This window comes from Oryx dammah, unplaced genomic scaffold (genome assembly GCF_014754425.2).
Source record: "Oryx dammah isolate SB20612 unplaced genomic scaffold, SCBI_Odam_1.1 HiC_scaffold_18, whole genome shotgun sequence".
Lineage (NCBI taxonomy): Eukaryota > Metazoa > Chordata > Mammalia > Artiodactyla > Bovidae > Oryx > Oryx dammah.
The window spans coordinates 110,531,466-110,554,916 of record NW_024070202.1 but is presented as its reverse complement, the minus strand read 5'-3'; the positions used below and the strand labels follow the sequence as shown (position 1 = coordinate 110,554,916).

Genomic DNA, 23,451 nt, shown 5'->3' with positions numbered 1-23,451 from the left:
ACAGGATTATTTGGAAAGAAGAAAAAAAAATTTCCCAAGGCGATCTGATGGTCTCCTGGTTAAGAATTATGCTCTATTTCAAATCCTATGCTCCTCCCAGGTGACAGAGTGGGACACAGACGTGGGTAGTAACAAGCTCACATTCACACAGGTAGTTAGAGGAAGCAGAATCCAAAACCCAGGTATATAATATGTCCTGAACTGAGCTTTTTGCATGTATCAGAGCTTTCAAACTGCTTCCATATTTATTAGTTCAAGGGAAAATATAACAAATAGCAGACAATTTAGATGTTCATAGTAATGAAACAACATTTATTATAGTTTTAATTCTGGGTTATATATGTAAATGAATTAATAAAAGTATGCTACAAATGCTGGGCTCTGAATGCTGAAGCTGCAGCTCCAATACTTTGGATACCTAATGTGAAGAGCTGATTAATTGGAAAAAGAACCTGATGCTGGGAAAGACTGAAAGCAAAAGGAAAAGGCAGTGAAAGAGGATGAGATGGTTGGATGGCATCACTGATTCAATGGACATGAGTTTGAGCAAACTCTGAGAGACAGTGAAGGACAGGGAAGCCTGGCGTGCGGCAATTTATGGGGTCACAAAGAATCAGACGTGACTAAGTGATTGAAAAACAGCAAAGTCTCTGATTATCTTAGTTGGAGGGCCAAGTGATTTTAGATATAACATAGAGAACATATTTAAGACATAAAAGAAAATGATCAACACCTCACGACCAGAATGAAGTTTCTTGAAATGTGTTTGTTGTATAACTTAATATACCATGTTTGTTTAGTTGAGAAACATAATTCTTGTTAATGAAAAGTCTGTGTTTGTAATTAAAAGGCAGAATTAGTATATAATCTCTGATTCTGTTAAAGGAATTAAAATGGTCTCAAAAAAGAAGCCCACTGGAGTACAGATTAATGAGAATTGCTAAAAAACAAACAAACAAACAAACAAACAAGAAAAAAACACTATAAAAATTTTCCAACCTGAATTTTGTAGTACTCTGTTTGGATATGTAATTTAATAAAAATATATCTTATGGGCAGGTTACTTAGTGAATTGCTAAAAAACTGAAATACCTTCCAGCTGATAATTTATTTTTATGACTTTTTATAGGCTGTATTCCCATTCCCTAAGTCACATGATAAATTAATATTACAGTAAAAGAAGCCGATTTTGCTGCAGTTACAATTATTAACTAAAGGCAGCATTTGACAGATCCCTTCACCCAGAAACATGTAACGGAAGAGTGCATTTTCTTCACAAACAAACCTCATTTATACTTTACACAAGGGTCATTTTTCCATGAAGGCAAAGAAAGAAAAATTTTCAGCTACAATGGCCCAACATCCAAAACATCTAAGCTTCAGTGGAAAGAGCCTGACATCTCAAAAGATCTCACTAAAAACAAAAACACATCTCTGAAGAATTAAGTGCATGAATAAGAGATGCTCCATGAAGAACACTTTATAGCAATTCAGAGATTTTTTTTTACCGGTTAAATTATTTCCCTACATGAAGATCCCAGAGGAATATGGTGAACTAAATGCCATCCATCCTCTGAGCTTCAGATTTCAGAGCAGACATTAAGACCCTGTGGGGCCTCTCCTTCCAGAATTAGTCCACGACAGGAAGCCAGTTGGCAGCACCATTCTGGGAAAAAAAGACCTGGTGGGCCAGATGATGAGTAATAATTATAAGTAAACATGTTAAAGGATAGTAGGAGTTTAGGGACCGCTCTTGTTTCAACCAATTTCTCTCAAGCAGAACGCTTAACACAGGTTTCACACTGTTCCTATTTCAGCTTCTCATTTTGAGGCTGGCACTTTGTCCAAGACAGAGCACGGGGAACAATTGAGTCCCCTCATAAAATACCAGTAAGTTTCCAAGTTTCCATTGCTTTACTTCTGCTTTCATTTCTTCCTTCCGATCTTCCCTCAATTAAGCACTAATACAATGACTCACTTCTTTAATCAGTTAGGCATAGGCCTTGTGACTTTTAAAGTTCTTGCCCTCCGAGAATAAATGTGGTAGTTGGTGAGAATTATTTCTGGGATGAATTTGAAGTGTACAGGTGTAAAATTCCGTTGAATAAAGAAAAATAGCTGTAACCATGAGGGTAACGGATTGGTACGGTTATATCTCTTGCATCATCTTGTAGGAACTGGACCTTGATGTGAATGGCCCTTCCTGGAGTAGCACAATGGTGGCCCTAGGTTATATTGACATTTTGCTAGATTTTAGTAATTTACAGTTATCTCTGGGTAGGTTTCTAAACAGGACTTCCCAGGGGTAGCTAGTGATAAAAAACAAAACCAAAAAAACCTGCCTGCCAAGGTAAGAGATATAAAAGATGTGGGTTCGATCCTGGGGTCGGGATATTCCCCTGGAGGAGGGCATGGCAACCCACTCTAGTATTCTTGCCTGGAGAATTCCATGGACAGAGGAGCCTGGTGGGCTACAGTTCACGGGTTGCAAAGAGTCAAACACGACTGAAGTGACTTAGCATGCACACACGCAGGTTTCTAAACCATTCTAACCTGTGATAGATTTTACCATCATATTCTTACTGATACATTACCTACTTTATACATCAACATTTACTTTTTGATACAACTAGAGAATTGAAAGAAACACATCTTTGAAAGGAAAAACTTCAGCCTACTTAGGACTAGAGATGATTCAGACCATTAACAACACAGAGTGAGAAGCAAAGAAAAGTTGTAAATAAAGCAGGAAAATAATGAAGTCCCCAATTTGTGCCAGAACTTGAAATGCCATTAAGAATGAGCGGGTGAATGAACCTTGAAAACATTATGCTAAGTGAAAAAAGCTAACACAAAAAGTCTCATATTGTATCATTCCACACATATGAAATATTCAGCATAGGTAAATCCATAGACATGGAGTGTGGATTGGTGGTTGCCAGGAGCTGGGGGAGGTGGTCATGAGGAGTAAGAGCTCAGTGGATTAAGTGGGTATGGGGTGATAAACACCTTTTGTTTTTATTTAGTTGCCAAGGTGTGTTTGGCTCTTTGAGACCTCACAGACTGCAACACGCCAGGCTTCCCTGCCCTTCACTTTCTCTTGGAGTTTGCTCTATGTCCACTGAGTGAGTAATGCTATCTAACCATCTTATCCTCTGCTGACTCCTCCTTTTGCCTTCAATCTTTCCCAGCATCAGGGTCTTTTCTAATGAGTCAACTGTATCAGGTGGCCAAAGTATTAGAGCTTCAGCTTCAGCATCAGTCCTTCCAATGAATATTCAGGGTTGATTTCTTTAAAATTGACTGGTTTGATCTCCCTGCTGTCCAAGGGACTCTCAAGAATCTTCTCCAGCACCACAATTTGAAGGCATCAGTTCTTCCGTGCTCAGACTTTTTTATGGTCCAACTCTCACATCTGTACGTGACTACTGGAAAAAACATAGCTTAGACTAGACGGACATTTGTTGGCAAAGTCTGATTTTGGGGGGATAAAAATGTTTTGGAATTGCAAAGAGCTTCCTGTTGCACAATATTACGAATGCACTAAATGCCACTGAACTGTTCTCATGAAAATGTCTAATTTTGCCATGAAAATTTCACCTTGATTAAAAAAAAGTTCTAAAAAAGTCAAAGGAAAACTATTTTTGTAGTTTTTCTGTAATATTAAAGTTATTCTAAGAAATTATGTACTTTTTAAAAACAGAATTAGTGGGAAAGAGACATGAACTTTGACTCTTATTTGTTTTAAGGTACTATGGAAAACACTCCAAATAACTTTTCCTTTTCTTTATCAAGTTACAGCTTTTAAAATTAAGTTATAAGCAATTATTAAGGCCACTAGCCCTTCTCCTCTCACATGCATTAAAGTTTATAATAGAGTCAAAGTTATCAGTCAAAGTTACCTTGTTTTCACTTGATTGGTTATCATTTGCTTATAATGTCTGAGATCTGTTTTCTGCCTAGAAAGATCTTCCTTGCTCCATCATTTGTTAAGTTTGTCATTATTGATTATTCTTTTCTCCTAAGGTATTAATTCTTATTAATTCCTCTTTTCTAATTATACAGGCTAGTATCTCTGATGATATGTGATAATGTACATCAATGACATGAGATTGGTTTTATAGGGAGATATGTAGTCAAGCGTGACAGTGAGCTGAGAAACTTATGGATAAATGGAGAAGGTATAAAAAATAGCACATGTGCTAATTTTCTCATTTTTAATAGAAATTTGGTATTGGTGGTTTAGCCACTAACTCATGTCCACCTCTTGCGATTGTATGCACTATAGCCTGCCAGGCTCCTTTGTCCATGGGATTTCCAGGGCAAAAATACTGGAGTGGGTTGCCATTTCCTTCTCCAGTGGATCTTCCCAACCCAGGGATCGAGGCTGTGCCTCTTGCATTGCACGCAGATTCTTTACTACTGAGCTATCAGGGAAGCCCTGGTTATTGGACACTATCTAAAAACAAACCAATCAATTAAAGATGTTTAAGTATGTTATGTAATGGTATGAAGGTGGTGGTGGTGTGTTGGAGTTCAACTCTCCCTTCATCTCCAAACTGGCTCACAAGAGATAACTGTTAAGTATTCAGGAAATTTGTGAGCTGGTTGTTAAAGCTATTAACAAAAATAAAATTACATAAATTTATGATTATAAAACAAATGTGTTGGACAGTGAAAGATCCTATATAATTTTTAATTTTTTTTTTACATTACACCACCAATTTATTTCTCAACAATGGAAGGCAAGAGAAAGTTGGATTAAATCTTTTATTTTTTATTTTACTTTACAATTCTGTATTGGTTTTGCCATACATTGCCATGAATTATTTATGCTCTTAAGGCTGTTTATATTATTGCAACTGCAGAAAAAAATTTCTAATAATGGTAGCTGCTTCCTATCTCTTCTACATTCTGTAAGAATAGATTGGCAGCTTGAAATCAGCCAAGGTGGGAATAATATCATTATGGAAATTGACAAATGCTACAAACCAGGGTTTGACTCACAGCTTTTTTGATTGTCAAACTTATGAAAGTAATAAAACGTTAATCATGCAGACTTAACTCATGTGTTGTATCTGTACTTTGAATAGAACAAAACATTCAGAAAGCATTTTTCCAGAGTTTGAATACTATCATCTAATTTAGTGAATAATTCTCTCAAATCACAGACAAATGAGAGCTGTCCTGACGTTCACCTTCCTTCATTGTTTTCCCTTTCTTTTATATATTTTCACAAAATATATAAGGGGACAACAGAGGACAAGATGATTGGATGGTATCACCAACTCAATGGACATGAGTTTGAGAAGTCTCCAGGAGATGGTGAACGACAGGGAAGCCTGGCATGCTGCAGTCCATGGGATCACAAACAGTCAGACATGACTGAGTGACTGAACAATAACAAATAAAATATCAAGCAACATGCATGTTGGAACTACATTCAGAGAGCCAGTTGGCATCTCTGAAAAACTGAATTGACAATAGAAAAACTGAATTGACAATATAACCAAAATATCGAGGCAAAGGGGAAAGAAACAGAGTAAGCAATAATTACATTACAAAGACAAAATATCCATTATAAAAATTATACTGCAAATACAATTTAATTTCCTTATCTTCCATAGGAAAGAGTCAACTGATATGGTTTAAGGTTAATACAACTAGAAAGACATGATTAATTACATTATTAAAATGTACAGTGGTAACCAGTATAGTGGTATAGTGGTACAATGGTAACCAGAAAAATTAAGATGTTTTGAAAACAATTGCAGTTTATCAAAAGAAAAACATATCCAACTCTCTGTGACCCCATGGACTGTAGCCCGCCAGGCTCCTCTATCCATTGAATTCTCCAGGCAAGAATACTAGAGTGGGTTGCCATTCCCTTCTCCAAGGGATCCTCTTAACTCAGGGATCGAACCCAGATCTCCTATATTGCAGGTGGGTTCTTTACTGCCTGAGACACCAGGGAAGCCCATTTATAAACCTACATATTCAAAAGGGCCTCTCCTGACTCCCAGTGTTGCCTTCTATGCCAACAGCCCAGATTCCATTCTATTTCCTTGCTCTGTGTTCTCATATTGTTCTATAATTTTCTTTTACGAAAGGTTTAAAATAATTAGTTGCATAATCACATGAGAAACACTTATTTTTTGATGAATCAACAGTTTTCAACAGATATGACCTCTGTTGCAAACACCAGGCATGATGTTTGAGACACAGTTCCTTGTTCAATACTGATGAGTGAACTTTCAGAAGTATAGGGAAGTCTACATCCAAATGCAATAAATTAAAGGGAGTCTGCTAAGGTTTAAAGATGTGCAAAAAGATTAATGTGTTTTACTTAGGAGAAAGCTTCATTTAAAAAGGTGGCATCTGAGTTGAATCTTGGAAAATTAGGCATTTGGGGCTATATGGAAAAAGTCATTTTGGAGAAAAGAAATTGCCAACAGAAAGAGAGAGGTTAGTGAAGTAGAATCTAAAAGGACATGATACAAATATTTGAACTTATTGACAAAAGAGACTCAGAGACTTAGAGAACAAATTTATGGTTGCTGTTGACAGGGAAGGATGGGAGGATGTTAGGGAATTTGGAGTGGACATGTACACAGTGCTATATTTAAAATGGATAACCAACAAGGTCCTACTGTCTATTACAGAGAACTCTGCTCAATGGTATGTGGCAGCCTGGGTAGGAGGGAATTTGGGGGAGAATGGATACATACATATGTATGGCTGAGTCCCTTTACTCTCCACCTGAAACGATCACAACATTGTTAAATGGCTATACTTCAATACAAAATAAAAAATAAAAAAAAAGAGAGAGAGAGAGAGAGAGAGAGAGAGAGAATTGGGCTTCCCTGATGACTTGGACAGGAAAGAATCTTCCCGCAATACAGGAGACCCGGGTTAGATCCCTAGGTTTGACCTACTCCAGTATTTTTAACTGGAGAATTCCATGGAAAGAGGAGCCTGGAGGGCTATAGTCCCTGGGGTCTCAAAGAGTTAGACACAACTGAACAACTAACGCTTTGACTTTAATGAAGTAGGGCCCACATCCTGGAGATGGTTGTAGACTGTACTGAGGATATGGAATTCATCTGGTAAGCTGTGCGAAAGCAGTGAGATCAGATTGTTTAATATCATTCCTATAGTAAGAATATTTAGCATGAGATGAGCCCTCTCACAGACTTAAGTACACACTGGGGTACTGTTAACTGCAGGCACGATGTTGCGTAGCCAACCCGTAAGTCACCTTGCATGCCTGAAGCTCTATACCTATCGACACAACTCTCCCATTCTCCCTCCCCCATGGCTGGAAGCCGCCATTCTACCTTCTGCTTCTGTGAGTTTGACTACTTTAGATGTCACATATAAATAGGATCATGCAGGATGTGCCCTTCTATGACTGACTTATTTCACTCAACATTCCTCATGATTCACCCATGTTGTTGCATACGACAGGATTTCCTTCTTTTAAAGACCGAGTCATATTCCATTATATGTATATACCATATTTTCTTTGACTATTCATCTACTGATAGACATTCAGATTGCTTTTATACCTTAGTCACTGGGATAAAATGCTGCAATAAACAGTGCATTCTTCATATCTCTTAGAACAGCTATTACTTATTTAAAAAGATAAATGTTGGTGAGGATATGGAGAAACTGCACACTTGTGCACTGTGAGTGGGCATATAAGGTGGTGTAGCTATTAAAGAAAACAATGTGGAGGTTCCTAAAAAATTAAACATAGAATTAGCAACTGATCTAGCAATTCTACTTCTGAGTATTCACTGAAAAGAACTGAGAAGAGTTTCTTAGTTGAATCTCTGGAGACACTGAGGAAGCAGGAGAGGCAGGATGGCTGGAGGGTGAATATGGTGAGACATTCTCTGATTACATGGCACCTACACTTTAGCTCCCAGTGCCAAGTGGTCCAGAGAGGAAAATGTGGCCTCATTGCATCAGTCATAAGGTTTGTCTGAACACCTCTTTTGGTATAAGGGGAAACTGTTGCTCAACTAGAAAGGGAAGTAAGTTGTGGTGACCAAACCCAGCTTCTCCTCATATTATCTTCTCTTAAAATTCATTCTTTCTAAGAAAATCCACTTATTCAAATCTTGGTTCCTTTATGAAAACGTATTTCCTTCAATAATCTTATCCAACTTTAATCACATAAATTCAATAAACACAGGAATTTCATCAAGTCATACTCCTTTATGTGTGTCTATGACCTCCTTTTAGATTCTCACACCTTCAGAATTAAAGTGTACTTTTAATTTATTTCGTAATCACTCACAGTACACAGTAAGATGTTTAGCACAGAGTAGATTTTTTGCTAAATGTTTTTGATCACCATTTATAAGAGTGAAATATGAGGATTAAAATAAGTTACTACAGAGGAGCAGAAAGAAACAGGAGAGATGTGTGAAAAGTAAAGCATGGACGATAAAAAAGACAACAGGATCCTTCCCTTAATTATATTAGAGGTAGATCAAAGCAATAAAGAATAAAAACTGCTTTATATTATAAAATAATAAAATGAGTATCCTTTAAATAATAAAAAAGAGTATCCTTTAAAACTTGAGGAATAACAGCCTCTTTGATTCAAATTCTGGCTTTCCCCCAAAGGTAGAATAAGATTCAGAAACTTGGAACTATATAGCTTATAATTGAAAATTTGTTTAAACAAGGGGATAATTATTTCTTACAACACTCCCAATACTGTGAATTTTCAGTGATTGTTTGATGCTATTTTGTTGTTTAAGAAAATCATTAAGACCTCAGCATATTAATATGCTTATGATAGAGAATTCAAGAATATTGTTTGGGTGAGTGAAGGAGTGAAAGTCGCTCAGTTGTGTCCGACTCTTTGCAACTCCATGGACTATACAGCCCATGGAATTCTCCAGGCTAGAATACTAAAGTGGGTAGCCTTTTCCTTCTCCAGGGGATATTCCCAACCCAGGGATTGAATCCATTGCAAGTGGATTCTTTACCAGCTGAGCCACAAGGGAAGCCCAAGAATACTGGAGTGGGTAGCCTATCCCTTCTCCAGGGGATCTTCCCAATCCAAGAATTAAACTGGGCTCTCCTGCACTGCAGGCAGATTTTTTACCAACTGAGCTATCAGGGAAGCCCTATTGTTTGGGTAAAGCTCGGTAGCTCAGATATTTATAACAATCATCACAATTGCCACAAGTGTGCTAAAGCAACTATTGGAACCTAGAGCCATTCACAAAATTCTTATGAGATCGCCTCCTGTTTAATTTGCCCTCTTGCCTGAAACCGAGGATCACTGCAGCAGCTCTCTGTCGGAGCAGAGGTCTCTGTCATTTCCCAAATATTCACACCTTTATCTGGAGATATGCTCATTGGTATCTTCAACCTGTCTCTTTTAGGCTAATATTTTTGTCTCTTTCTCTTTGACTCCTGTCCTTAGGGGAAAAACTATGTTAAAAGAGAAACTGTTGCCAGGCAAACAGAATTGAAGCAGCACAGGAAAATGAACAGTTATGGCTTGTGACATGATAAATGGGGCTGGGAACTGAACTCTGACTCGGGGCAGGGGGTGGTATGAGCTTCGAGGCTGTCGTGGGGTAAGAGAGGCTGGGATGGCGATGTGCAGTTGGCATGAAGTCTTCCATTAAATAAACTAATCTACTCATTTATGTGCTTTTAGGGCTTTTGATGTCTGTTTTTTCCTTTTTTTTTTTTTTCAGTTTTGTTTTTTAAAAGTTTGATCTCCCTTTTGGGCTACAGACACTTTATTCTTTAACCACTGGTCTCTCTTCTGTAATTCTCATTCTTTAACTATCTCTGGCAACATCTACTGATTAAAAACTGCCTCCCAGGAATTTTCATAGGACACATGGTAAACAGATTTTTATAAAGGCAAAAATCTTAAAAGGGAGAGAGATACTCAAGGGAAATGTTGGGGAGGGATCACACAGCCCTCTTCCCCGTGACACTGAACACATTCTTCCTTCAGTGAAATATAGCTTCTATCAGCATGAACTAGGTGCAGAGCTTTTATATTCATTAACATTTCCTTGCATAGGAATGTTCTTGCAAAATGAGGCAGAGCACAAATGGATGAGAATTATTCTCAATGGAGAATGGAAAATGCTCTGTTGTACTATAACGTACAAACTCAGATCTTTTCCTTTAAACATGGAATTTATCCTGGGGAAGAGGAGCTCAAGTGTTAGTCATGGCCGACTCTTTTGTGACCCCAAGCACTGTAGCCCTCTAGGTTCCTCTGTCCATGGGATTCTCCAGGCAATACTGGAGTGGGTAGACATTCCCTTCTCCAGGGTGTCTTCCTGACCCAGGGACCAAACTCAGGTCTCCTGCATGGCAGGCAGGTTCTTTACTGTGTGAGCCACCAGGAAAACCCCTCGACCACCTTTGAGCTCTCTCTAGTCTTCACGCCCTCCCTTCCTTCCTGTTCCATACTTAGTCACTGCATTCATTTACTTGTATATTAATACAACCTCCTTGCCCTCTCATGTGTTGTGTACAGTTGCACAATCTCCAAACAATGGTTGACTTACTCATTCTCCATTTATTCTCTTCTTGATGCCTATTGCATTCTCAAGCCTTTGCACATTCTCATCTTAGCTTCTTACTTCATTGAGAAAACAAAAGGAATCAGAAGAAATATTCCAAAGCTTTCATCACAATATCCTTTAACCAACCTGCAAGTGAGCCTGTAGACTCTGCCTCCTCTCCTCTCGCTAGATCAACTGTCCTTGATTCTATATAAGGCAGTGCATCCACTGAACACTGTAAGTCATAATTTCTTGCACAGTCAAGGTCAATTATCCAGAAGTTCTTCTTTCTTTCTCATACATAATTTTTCTCTTTACTGATTCATTCCAATAGTAGTCTACTTCACCCAATTTTAAAAATCACAGAACTTTTAAAAATTTATTCCACTTCTAGCTACTGTCCCTTTCCCCTGCTTTCCCATTAAGTAAAATTTCATGGCATGCAATTATTCTCCTATAGTCTTACAGTTTCATGGCATAACTCCAACTGAAACAGCCATTCTCCTTCCAGGACAATCTACTCTCCTGCTTTTCCTCCTGCTTCACTTGGTTAAAGTCTTATCTTTTTTCCTCATCTCTACAAACTATAAATCATGAAGAACCCAGGGTCCAGTCTTCAGACATCTCCCTTTCTCTGTGTCTATAACTCTCTTGGTGATTCTTTTGGACACATGGATTCACATACCAATGCCACACTAACAACAGTCAAGTATGTGTCTCTAGTCTGGCGTTCTCAGAAATCCAGACAGCTATGCAGTCATCTACTCAACATCCCTACTTGGATTTGGAGTCTCAAACTTAATGAGTCCAAATCTAAATTTCTGATATTTTGCCTCAAACCTTCTTCTCCTACATTTTTCTGTAAATAACCGTCCCATATTTGCTCAAGTCAAATGTCTTGAAGTTATCCTCAACTCGGTCTTTCTCTCACCTTTCATATCTAAACTATACAACAAGCCAGTCGGCTCAAATATCAGAATACATACAGAATCTTACAAGTTCTCACCACGTATATCACAGTTATCCAGATCCCAAACACCATCATCCCAATATTTGCAGCTCAACAGTCTCCTAACTGATATCCCCACAGATTCTCTTACTTGTGTATAACAGCTAAAACTGTTACCCTTTATTTACTTGTAAGAAGTTATCTTTGAAAAGTAGAAAATTGGGTTCATCTGCTCAAATGCTACCCATGGTATTTCCTTTCACATAAATTAAAGCCAGTTTCCTTATAACTATACACAACGGCGAATAAGCCTGCCCACAGCCCTGCTAGTAATTCAACTTCTCCTTCCGGTTCAGTGGGCAATGGCCACAATGAACTAATTACTCTTTTCCACTGTGTTCCAGTGGCAGGACTCTCATCTCTCTTGCTCTCAGGGCCTAGAGCAAATTTCCACTAGGGATCTATGTATTTTGCCCTCTCATCTCTTTCAGATCTTTTGAAACTTTTAACACTCCAAATCAAATCCATACTCACTATTCCTCTTCTGTACTTCATTTTTTTCCTACAGCAATAGTACCATCTATCAGGCAATATAATTTATGTATCTATGTACACATTAGTTTGTTTTCCCAGTCATTGGTTTGCCTTGCTTTGCAGAATATAAGTTTCATAGAGTAATGATTTTTTTCCGTTTTGTTTATTGCTGTATCTGATATGCAGAGAACATACTTGACACAGAGTAAGGTATGAAAACTCATCGAATGACTGAAAGACCAGTGTGAAGGTCAGCATTATTATCTGAAACACAGTTTGCTTATGATTAACAATGAGCACTTGGAGAGATACAGAATGAGAATATGCTTCCAAATCTCGCAAACATTTTAGAATTACATTTTCAAAGAAAGTCAACTTCACTCTGCTTCTCTTGGAAACTCTTTCAAAAATAAACTTGTAGCCAGAAAAAAAAAAAAAAAAAAAGAATGTAGCAAGAATCATCACTCTGCAATATAAAAGTGATTTTTCAGCAAGCCATTAGAATTTGAAGAATATTCCTCAGATCGGTTTCACTTATGCAGGTGGTGAAACAGAGCAAAACAACAGTCTCTGTCTTCAAATTCGGGAATGCTAATTTGTGGTATTCAAACAGTTCTGTTTTAAAGCATATGGCAAATAGACCCAGGGGAGAATTTGTTCACTGCTGTGTTTGCTTTTATAGTTTTAAACACTGTGGTTTTATGCAAGAGGAAATAGATTTTTGTGATGGCAACGACAGGTGAAATAAGATGTAAAAAAATGATATTTTAGATTCTCATATGTCAACAGTATAAAATGAGCCATATTTCAAAGATATCTTCTATCCAATTCACACTGCTGGTTGTGTTTTCAAAAGCTACATGAAAAGGAAACAATCTACCCACACATAAAAAACCCAGAATTCTTAATGAGTAATAGACAATCAAGGTGAGTTAACATAGTACTTATTCAAAAGCTTGGTATAACTGCTTAACTTGTAAATTATGACATAGCTCCCACTAACAGCTAACTAACCTATATTTTTTCTTTTGTCAAAAATAAGTATGGTAAGCTCTCATTTAACATTGCTGTTTCATAAATAATAAAATACTTTGTTTAATAGAACATTAGGTTATATACCATATTTCTATTACTGATTTCTTAAAACTTAGGATAGTGCATGATGCAATTAAGACTACAATTTTCCTGAACATGTCTAACATGAAGAAAGTAATTCAGGATAATGTGGTCTCTTGGGGGCCATCAATGGTCATGCTATTAGAACTTGCAAAAGTAATAGCATAATCTTAGAAAACAAGTGCCTAATGTGTAATAACACATTAATTTTCCACATTAATTTTCCATTAATAAGTTGTGACTCACTAGAAAAGACCCTGATGCTAGGAAAGATTGAAGACAGGAGAAGGGCATGACAGAGGATGAGATGGTTGGATGGAATCACTGACTCAAAGGACATGAGTTTGAGCAAACTCCGGGAGTTGATGATGGACAGGGAGACCTGGAGTGCTGCAGTCCATGGGGTCACAAACAGTCAGACATGACTGAGTGACTGAAGTGAACTACTATGTTAAAATGTTGATATTAGTAATAAATCAATACTAAATGAGTGACTACTAAACATATGGATTTTGGCAGTCACGAAGAACGAGAAAGAAGTGAAAAGAAGCCCCATTCACTGTTCTGTTCAGGGTAAGGGATAGTGGGGGACTACGTAGGATTATTGTGCTAATTGAATGTTCAAAAGAAGCTTGAATGTGTAAACAGAAAGTGGGAATTGATCCTTTTTTAAAAATAAAATTAATTTATTTTAATTGGAGGCTAATTACTTCACAATATTGTAGTGGGTTTTGCCATACATTGACATGAATCAGCCATGGGTGTACATGTGTTCCCCATCCTGAACCCCCTTCCCACCTCCCTCCCCATCCCATCCCTCTGGGTCATCTCAGTACACCAGCCCCAGGCACCCTGTCTCATGCATTGAACCTGGACTGGCGATCTGTTTCATATATGATAATATACATGTTTCAATGCCATTCTCCCAAATCATCCCACCCTCGCCTTCTCCCAGAGTCTAGAAGTCTGTTCTTTACCTCTGTTTCTCTTCTGCTGTCTCTCATATAGGGTCATTGTTACCATCTTTCTAAATTCCATATATATGTGTTAATATACTGTATTGGTGTTTTTCTTTCTGACTTACTTCACACTGTATAATAGGCTCCAGTTTTATCCACCTCATTAGAACTGATTCAAATGCATTCTTTTTAACAGCTGAGTAATATTCCATTGTGTATATGTACCACAACTTTCTTATCCATTCATCTGCTGATGGACATCTAGGCTGCTTCCATGTCCTAGCTGGAATTGATCCTTTTTAAAATTACCATGCATATACCTGATTTACTTCTCAGGCATCCTTTATGCTTTTCAAGTCCTTATTCATTTGTTTAAATTACTGGAAAGAGAAAATATTGACAAGGTAATTGCTGCTATTGATACCAGTGTCTTCATACATGAAAAAAGACAAAATTAAACTAAGTTTAATGAAATAGTGATGAACATAAGGAAAATCAGAAAAAAAGTAGCCCTATATGGAAGAGTTGATGGGGTCATAATTCTATTGTGTGCTATAAAACCACAGCTACTCTCCTTGGATATTTCTTTGTTGAATTTTGTTTACATACACACTTCAGTCAGTATACCCATATAAAGACCACAGGACCTGAATTGTAAAACTTTCAGTTTCTCCTTTCTCACTACTAATTACGAATCGGAGTCTGCATATCTCAAATTTCACAATTTTACCTGTTTGAGATTAAATGACTTATGTTCATTCTTCATGGGAACGTTGGACAAATATATGGAATATAGATACATTTTATAAAAGTGGTTTATGTTATTTGAATGTTAGGATCAGTTCAGTTCAGTTCATTTCAGTTGCTCAGTCGTGTCTGACTCTTTGTGACCCCATGAATCACAGCACGCCAGGCCTCCCTGTCCATCACCAACTCCTGGAGTTCATACAGACTCACGTCCATCGAGTCAGTGATGCCATCCAGCCATCTCATCCTCTGTCATCCCCTTCTCCCCCTGCCCCTAATCCCTCCCAGCATCAGAGTCTTTTCCAATGAGTCAACTCTTCCCATGAGGTGGCCAAAGTATTGGAGTGTCAGCCTCAGCATCAGCTAGTTTCAGCTAGCATATGTTAGGATACATTAGCTATTAACTCAAATAGAATGTCCAAAATGCTTCTGGTATTCTGGAAATTCAGTTAATTTTTAAGAGGGTTCTTGTTCTAATTCCATTTGGGATCTTGCCAAGCAGTAAATAATATGACCGTTGGAAAGTGAAAGGGCTATTCACGCAGCATGTCCAACTCTTTGTGACCCTGTGGGCTACAGCCCACCAGGCTCCTCTGTCCATGGGAGTCTCTAGTCAAGAATACTGGAGTGGGTTGCCATGCCCTTCTCCAGGGCGTCTTCCTGACTCAGGGATCAAACCTGGATCTCCCACACTGCAGGCAGATTCTTTACCATCTGAGCCACCAGGGAAGCCCCCTGATCATTGGAGTCTATTCTAAGTTAATAATTTTGTGTGTATGTATATGTGTGTATATATAAGCCCTTTAGGAGTTTTTTAACCATGATAGTTTCAAAGTTGCTTTCTGTCAGCCAGCCCCATGAAGGTACTTACCCTATTAAGAACAAACATTAACTGGACAGAAGAATAAATCTACTATGCTTTTATATGGTACTTGCCTCAGCACACCTCTCTATCTATATATTGAAGAACTGACAATTCGAAAAATACAAATATTAATACCTTTCCTCACTTAGCATAAAGAGGCAATTGATTATTATCCAGGTCTCTGAATGAGCAATAGTATTCGTGAAATATGTGCTTTAGGATGATGTGTGTGAAATGTAAACGTGAGAGTCTTAATAAACATTAAAACAGCTGATGTATTCCACTTATAGCCATGTACCAGATGTGCAGTACAGATTACTTGGTGTGGCTAATATTTTGTATGGCACAAAGTAGTTTCAAACTAAGCTAAGTTTGAAGCTAATACCTATAACAAATGTTAAACTACTTTCCCCTATTTCATCATTAGTTTCATGTCCTTTACTATAAAATACTGTATACATGTAAATTTCAACTAATTAGATTGGCCCATCAATCTGTTATTCCCCAATTAAATAACAAAATAGTTACTGAATGAGATTTATGATTAAGGTGCTAGAAAATATTTTTAAGGCTTCAGAAACCTTTATTTGCATATTCTAATTAGAAGTTTATTAATCTTAAATGCATAAGGAAATTAACTGCAGCTAATATCATAAAATTCATTACTGTAATTCTTCATTACATTGCTTTGATATGTATTTTTTAAGCAGTTTCTATATTAATGGCTAGAAGATTAAAAGAAATTCATCTCTTTATTTCAACTACAGTTTTTTTACACTTACACACTTACTACTTTATATTAAAATGTTTATATTTGTGAATAACCTTTACTTTCAATGAATTATTTTAATATTCTTTTTGTTTTTCTCCGAAAACCCTCTCCACTTCCCTCTTTCAGAGAATCTCTTCAATATCCTATCTCTCTCTCAAAAAGCAGATATAAGAATAAATTTCTGATGAAAGAATAGTTTTATTCAGATCATCAGGCGATAATGTTCATAAAACAAATAATACCAGTTCAGGAAAAAATGTATTCAGTCACGTATACATGTCACACATTAGCTATAATACTCAGAGTATAAGATGAACTTGAAAAGTGACTGCCCTGGAGATTCCTAAAATGATGCTACCCAGGAAGAGAAGTGTAATTTCTCCTGGTTCAAACCCCATCTGGTACTGGGAATAGCCTTCAGGAAGTGCTGCTACCTGTTTAGCTCCTTGGATCTCATACTTAGGGGCTTTACTCCCCAGAGTGCAAATGTGCCCATTGACATTCTTGCAGTGCTTCATTGAAGAATTGCATTCATTTAGAAATTAAGAGGGCATCATTTAGCCATACCAGGAAGCACTAAGTGGTTTAGAAATTTACTAAAAGCTTAAGTCTTTACTATTTCACACTGTTTATACTGAGCTTCCAAATCCAATCTATTCCTAAAAAAACAAACAAAAAAAAAAAACAAACCACTAATGACAATAAAGACTATGCTCCTTAGACTTTCATCTCATACTCATAAAACTTGCCCTTTTATAGACGTGAGGTATGATATGAAAATCTGATATGGCTTTGTGGATTTTGAAAACAGTTACAAATAAGAATATAACAATATACTATTCAAATACTGTTGTCATATCTCTCTCTCTCCCCAGGTGGCCCTGTGGTAAAGAATCAACCTGCCAGTGCAGGAGTTGTGGTTTTAATCCTTGCTTCAGGAAGATACCCTGGAGAAGGAAATGAAAACCTACTCTTGCCTGGGAAATTCCATGGACAGAGGAGCCTGGTGTCTACAGTCCACGGGGTTGCAAAAGAGTCAGACACATATTAGTGACTAAACACCAACAAATACACATACACATGGCATACAATAATAAGTAATACTATATATAATATACAATAATAACATACATATATATAATTCGATGGTAATTTTACTCTAACCTTATGAGTATCCTTATTTTATTAAATCAAAATTCTTAACAAGGTAAAAAAAATTTTTTTCTACTCTGCATTTATGGTATTCTATATTTTGTACCTATTACATTATTTATTATTTATGGTAATAAAGAAATTGCTTTCTTCCCTGGTGGCTCAGATGGTAAAGCATCTGCCTGCAATATGGGAGACCCAGGTTCAATCCCTGGGTTGGGAAGATCCTCTGGAGAAGGAAATGGCAACCCACTCCAGTACTCTTGCCTGGAAAATTCCATGGACGGAGGAGCCTGGTAGGCTACAGTCCATGGGGTTGCAAGTAGTTGGACATGACTGAGCGATTTCACACATTCTTTCTCAGAGTGACTTCCTTAGGTTATCTACTTACTTTGACTTTCATGATCCACAACTGCTTTTTAGAAAATATGCCCTAGCTTGGCCCTGTGCTGTGATATGCTTAGTCGCTCAGTTATGTCCGACTGTTTGAGACCCCATGGACTGCAGCCCACTAGACTCCTTTGTCCATGGGGATTCTCCAGGCAAGAATACTGGAGTGGGTTGCCATGCCCTCCTCCAGGGGATCTTCCCAACCCAGGGATCAAGCCCAGGATTCCCGCATTGCAGGCGGATTCTTTACCGCCTGAGCTACCAGGGAAGCTTTAGAAATCTGGAGTGGGTAGCCTATTCCTTCTCCAGGGGTTCTTTCTAACACAGGAGTCAAACCACCGGGGGTTCCTGCATTGCAGGTGGATTCTTTACTAGCTGAGCTACCTGGGAAGCGCTAGCTTGGCCCTAAGACTTATTAAAATATATAATATCTTAAAAAAAACTTTAAAAAAACTTATTTTTATTTTACATTGGGGGATATATATATATACATTTTAATTAATTTTGTTATTGAAGGATAATTGCTCTACAGAATTTTGTTGCTTTCTGTCAAACGTCAACGTGAATCAGCCATAGGTATACATATATCCCCTCCCTGTTGGACATCCCTGTCATCTCCCTCCCCATCCCACTCCTCTAGGTTGATACAGAGCCCCTGTTTGAGTATGAACATGGGGAGAGGGAAAGAGGGGGTGAGATGAATGGATAAAATATAGAATAGCTTTTTTCAACAGGTAAACAGCTACTGAATAAGGCCCCTGAATCTAGTCCCAATATGCACTGTACCAACTGTCCTGGGCTCCCCCCACAAATGCCCTCCTCAGTGTCCTCACATCTCAGACACTTGGGGGCCTCAAGATGTTTTAGTGTTGTTTCAGCACCCTGCTTGTGTCATTTCTAAATGGTCAATACCTATGACATATTGTGCTTCTTTGGCCCTCTTCTTTTGCCTTCAGTCTTTCCCAGCAGCAGGGTCTTTTCCAGTGAGTCAGCTCTTTGCATCAGGTGGCCAAAGTATTGTAGCTTCAGCTTCAGCATCAGTCCTTCTGATGAATATGCAGGGTTGATTTCCTTTAGGACTCTTTGATCTCCTTACAGTCCAAGGGACTCTCAAGGAGAGTGGGCTCCTCCAACACCACAGTTCAAAGGCATCAATTCTTTGACAGTCAGCTTTCTTTATGGTCCAATTCTCACATCTGTACATGACTACTAGAAAAACCATAGCTTTGATCATAGGGACCATTGTCAGCAAAGTGATGTCTCTGCCTTTTAATATGCTGTCTAGGTTTGTCATAGCTTTCCTTCCAAGGAACAAGTGTCTTTTAATTTCATGGCTTCAGTCAAGATCTCCAGTGATTGTGGAGCCCAAGAAAAGAAAATTTGTGACTGCTTCCACATTTTCCCCTTCTATTTGGCATGAAGTGATGGTACTAGATGCCATGATCTTAGTTTTTTGAATGTTGAGTTTTAAGCCAACTTTTTCACTCTCCTCTCTTACCCTCACAGAGAGGCTCTGAAGTTCTTCACTTTCTGCCATTAGAGTGGTATCATCTGCATCTGTGAGGTTGTTGATAGTTCTCCCGGAAATCTTGATTCCAGCTTGTGCTTCATCCAGCCTGGCATTTCACATGATACCCTCTGCATATAAGTTAAATAAGCAGGGTAACAACATACAGCCTTGTACTCCTTTCTCAATTTTAAACCAGTCAGTTGTTTCATGTTCTGGTTCTAAATGTTGCTTCTTGACCTGCATACAGGTTTCTCAGGAGAACATGAAGGGGAATAACAAATTATTGCATAGTTATTTTTTCTACATCCTCTTTTTAAATTTACAATTACTTCTCTTTTTTAATTTTCAATTTAGATTCTGCAATACAATGATGTAACACTATTACTGTATTATAGAATCTAAATATGACTACATATTTACCTTTACCAGTGGAATTTACATCATCTCTTTATGTTTCTCTGATGTTATTAAGTGTTCTTTCACTTTCACACAAAGAACTCTCTTTAGCATTTCTTGTAAAGCAAGTCTGATAATGAACACCCTTAGCTTTTGTTTGTGCAGGAAAATATCTCTCCTTAATTTCTAAAGAACAGTTTGAGTATAGGATTTTTGGTTTATAGTTATTTCCTTTCAATAGTTTTGAATCTGTTATCTTATTGTCTCCTGGCCCAAAAAGTTTCTGTTGAGAAATCTGCCAATTGTCATACTGGGGAGCACTTGTATGTAGTGAAGTGAAAGTTGCTCAGTCATATCCAACTGTTTGCAATTCCATGTGGAATCCTCCAGGCTAGAATACTGGAATGGGTAGCCTTTCCCTTCTCTGGGGGATTCTCCTGATCCAGGAATTAAACCAGGGTCTCTTGCATTGCAAGTGGATTGTTTACCAACTGAGCTATCAGGTAAGCCCTTGTATGTAACTTCTCTCTTATCTCTTGCTGTTCTTAGAATTCTGGTCTTTAACTTTCAACAATTTACTTACAATGTATCTTGGAGTACCTTATTTGGGTTCAACACACCTGGGGTCTTTTGGGCCTCAGTGATCTGAATGTCAATTTCTCTTTCCAGCTTTGGAAAGTTTACAGTCATTATTGCTTTAAGTATACTTTTTCTTCCCCCCCCCTTTTTTTTTCTTTTTCATCTTCTTCTAGAATTCCCATAATAGAAATGTTGTTTTCTTCACTGTGTCCTCTAATTCCCTTACACTTTCCACATTCTTTTTTTAACTCTGATGGGTAATTTTCAAAGTCTTGTCCTCCAGGCTATTATTTCTTTCTTCTGCATGGTTGAGTTTACTTTCAAAAATTTCTATTGAATTTTTCAGTTCAGTTATTACATTTTTCAACAGTAGAATTTCTTTATTTTTCCTTTTATGATTGCTTTTTCCTTACTGAAATTCTCATTTTATACACTGTTTTCTTAATTTGATTTAGTTGTTTGTCTCAGTTTCCCTGTAGTTCAATACCATAACAGGATTATTTTTAATTCTTTGTCTGACAATTCACAGATCTACATTTCTTTATGCTCAGTTATTGAGGCTGTATTATTTTCCTTTACTGGTGTCATAGCTATCTGACATTTCATGATCCTTACATTGGTATCTGCACATTTGAGTAATTGGACTCCTCTTTCTTACTTTACAGGTTTAGGCAGAAATTGTTCTCACCAATCAGCTCAGTTTGGAATTCTGGATATGTACTTTGATAATCTCCTTGGACAAGGGGGCCTGCTGTAATGGTTTATTTTTGGATGAGGCAACACTTTTAGCTCTAAGGACTGGGGAATATGGTTTGTGCCCCTGAATTAGAACAGTTAGATAGGACTATTGGCTTGGTTTCCTACCCAAATGAGCCTGTAAGATAGGGTTTGAGGTTGCCTACATCCCCTAGTCAGGCTTACCAGATAGATGTTCAGGACTGGGTACCATATTCAGTATTAAAGAGAACCATGAATTAGCTTCCCTGCACTGGCAGGACAGCAGGATGGGACCCAGAGTCTATATAACTCATTGTCTGGGGACCCAAACCAGGCCAGAATGTGTACTGAATTCCTTGATCAGATGAGGCCACTGGTTCTGTTATGCCACAGGCCTTACTCTCAGTCCAAATTAATAGTATCTTGTAATCTTTCACCTTGATTGGTTTAACTGAGGTCATTTTTGCAATGCTGATTTGAGATTTTGTGTTCATTTTTAATGAGTTTTGTATCTTCAAATATAGCCTAGAAACTAGAGACTTCTTAAATCAAGCAAAGTAAATGTTAAGGAAATCACATCATTCCAAAACAAGGCACAAAAGCATTTGATGAAAAATGGAATTCTTTGATTCCCTAAATGGGGTCAATCAGGGGGTAATTATGAGGCAGATTAAAAACATTTTTTAATCCATAGACCCGGACCAGAGTCAGGGGCCAAAAACAGGGGACTAAACACTATGACAATTAGCCATCCATTGCTTATTTTTATTGATGAGGAAATAAATGCATCTTTATAGCACTGAAAAATAAATATACCTTTGTAGCATCGCTGTACTTTTGGGGGTCCACTTTTAATATATTTCTAGTCTATTTCCCAATTAATTCTTTTAAGAAGGAACTTTAAAGCAAACTTCAGACAATTTTTTTCCCTCTTACTCTGTGTTTATGGTTTGTTAGTTTCTCTGTGGGGAAATTAAACCTAATAAAAATCAAAATACTAGTGTTATTTTGCATGATTGGCAGGCTATTTCCTAAGTATATGATATCATAGGAATGGATGTTCCTGAATAAAAACCACAAAAGATCTTTATTATATTTCTGAAAACATTTGTTTTCTTAATTATGTTTTTCAGAGAGGTCTTTCCCTAGATCTTTCCCATAATGGATCACATTGTAAGATGTCACCTCAAGTTAACACACTCATACATCATTCTGCTTGTCACAGTGAAACTGATAAAAATGGATAAGTCACCAGAGAAGGAATGATATGCTCTCATTAAAAAATAGGCATACCACAGACTTCTTTTGAAAATTCTTCTAAGGTAGGTACTCAAGTTGAAAAGAAATTTGAAATGTAATTTTCAAACATTTCTCTTTAATTATGGCAAGTCTCAAAGTGAAGCACTGCTTGGTCCTATGGTTTTACAAAGAAAAGTTTCAAACTTCTTTGAGTTTCTCCCTTTAGATCATTGAGCACATCTCTAATTTAGCTCTTTACTTATTCACTTATGCTTTGCAGATTGAATCCATCCCCACCCCCACTTATAAGTAGTAAAATGCATGTTTTTAATTGCTCTTTAAATTTCATAAAGCAAAATAACATATGGTTGTTTACAAGGATCTAATTAGCACATTTACCTAAATATGTTTTCATGGTTCTAGAGACATTAAAATTTAAATGCAAATTATAATTTGTATATGAAAACGAAGGGAGAACAACTTTAACCATACTGCCTGCAGGCATATGATTCCCTGTGATCTTAGCTTGTCATCATTTTGGATCCTGTGCTCGGTTATATGTGCTCGGTTATGTCCCACTCTTTGCAGTCCCATGGACTGTAGCCCGCCAGGCTCCTCTGTCCATGGAATGTTCCAGGCGAGAATACTGGAGCGGGTTCCCATGTCTTCCTCCAGGGGATCTTCCCAACTCAGGGATCAAGCCTGAGACTCTCGTGTCTCATGCATTGGCAGGCAGATTCTTTACCAGCACTGCACCATCTGGAAGTCTTAACAAAGAAGGGAGAGCCTTTATCTACAAGTGGGAAGTCTTCATAATGCAGTGCCTTACTCTGTATTAACAAAGCTGAGGCCTTTAGATACATATGATTAATATAGCAAAGACTCAACTCAGATATCCAATATCTTTTGATTCATGTCATAAACCAATAACAAAGAGAAAAATCATTAGAGAAGAAGAAAGTTC

At 37.6% G+C, this 23,451-nt stretch overlaps 1 protein-coding gene across 1 annotated transcript in view; it reads right to left on the bottom strand.

Moving 5' to 3' along the window:
* CNTNAP2 (contactin associated protein 2) overlaps positions 1–23,451 on the bottom strand; it is a 1,413,967-nt gene that overhangs the window by 690,475 nt on the left and 700,041 nt on the right. The gene's annotated exons all lie outside the window — the stretch shown is intronic.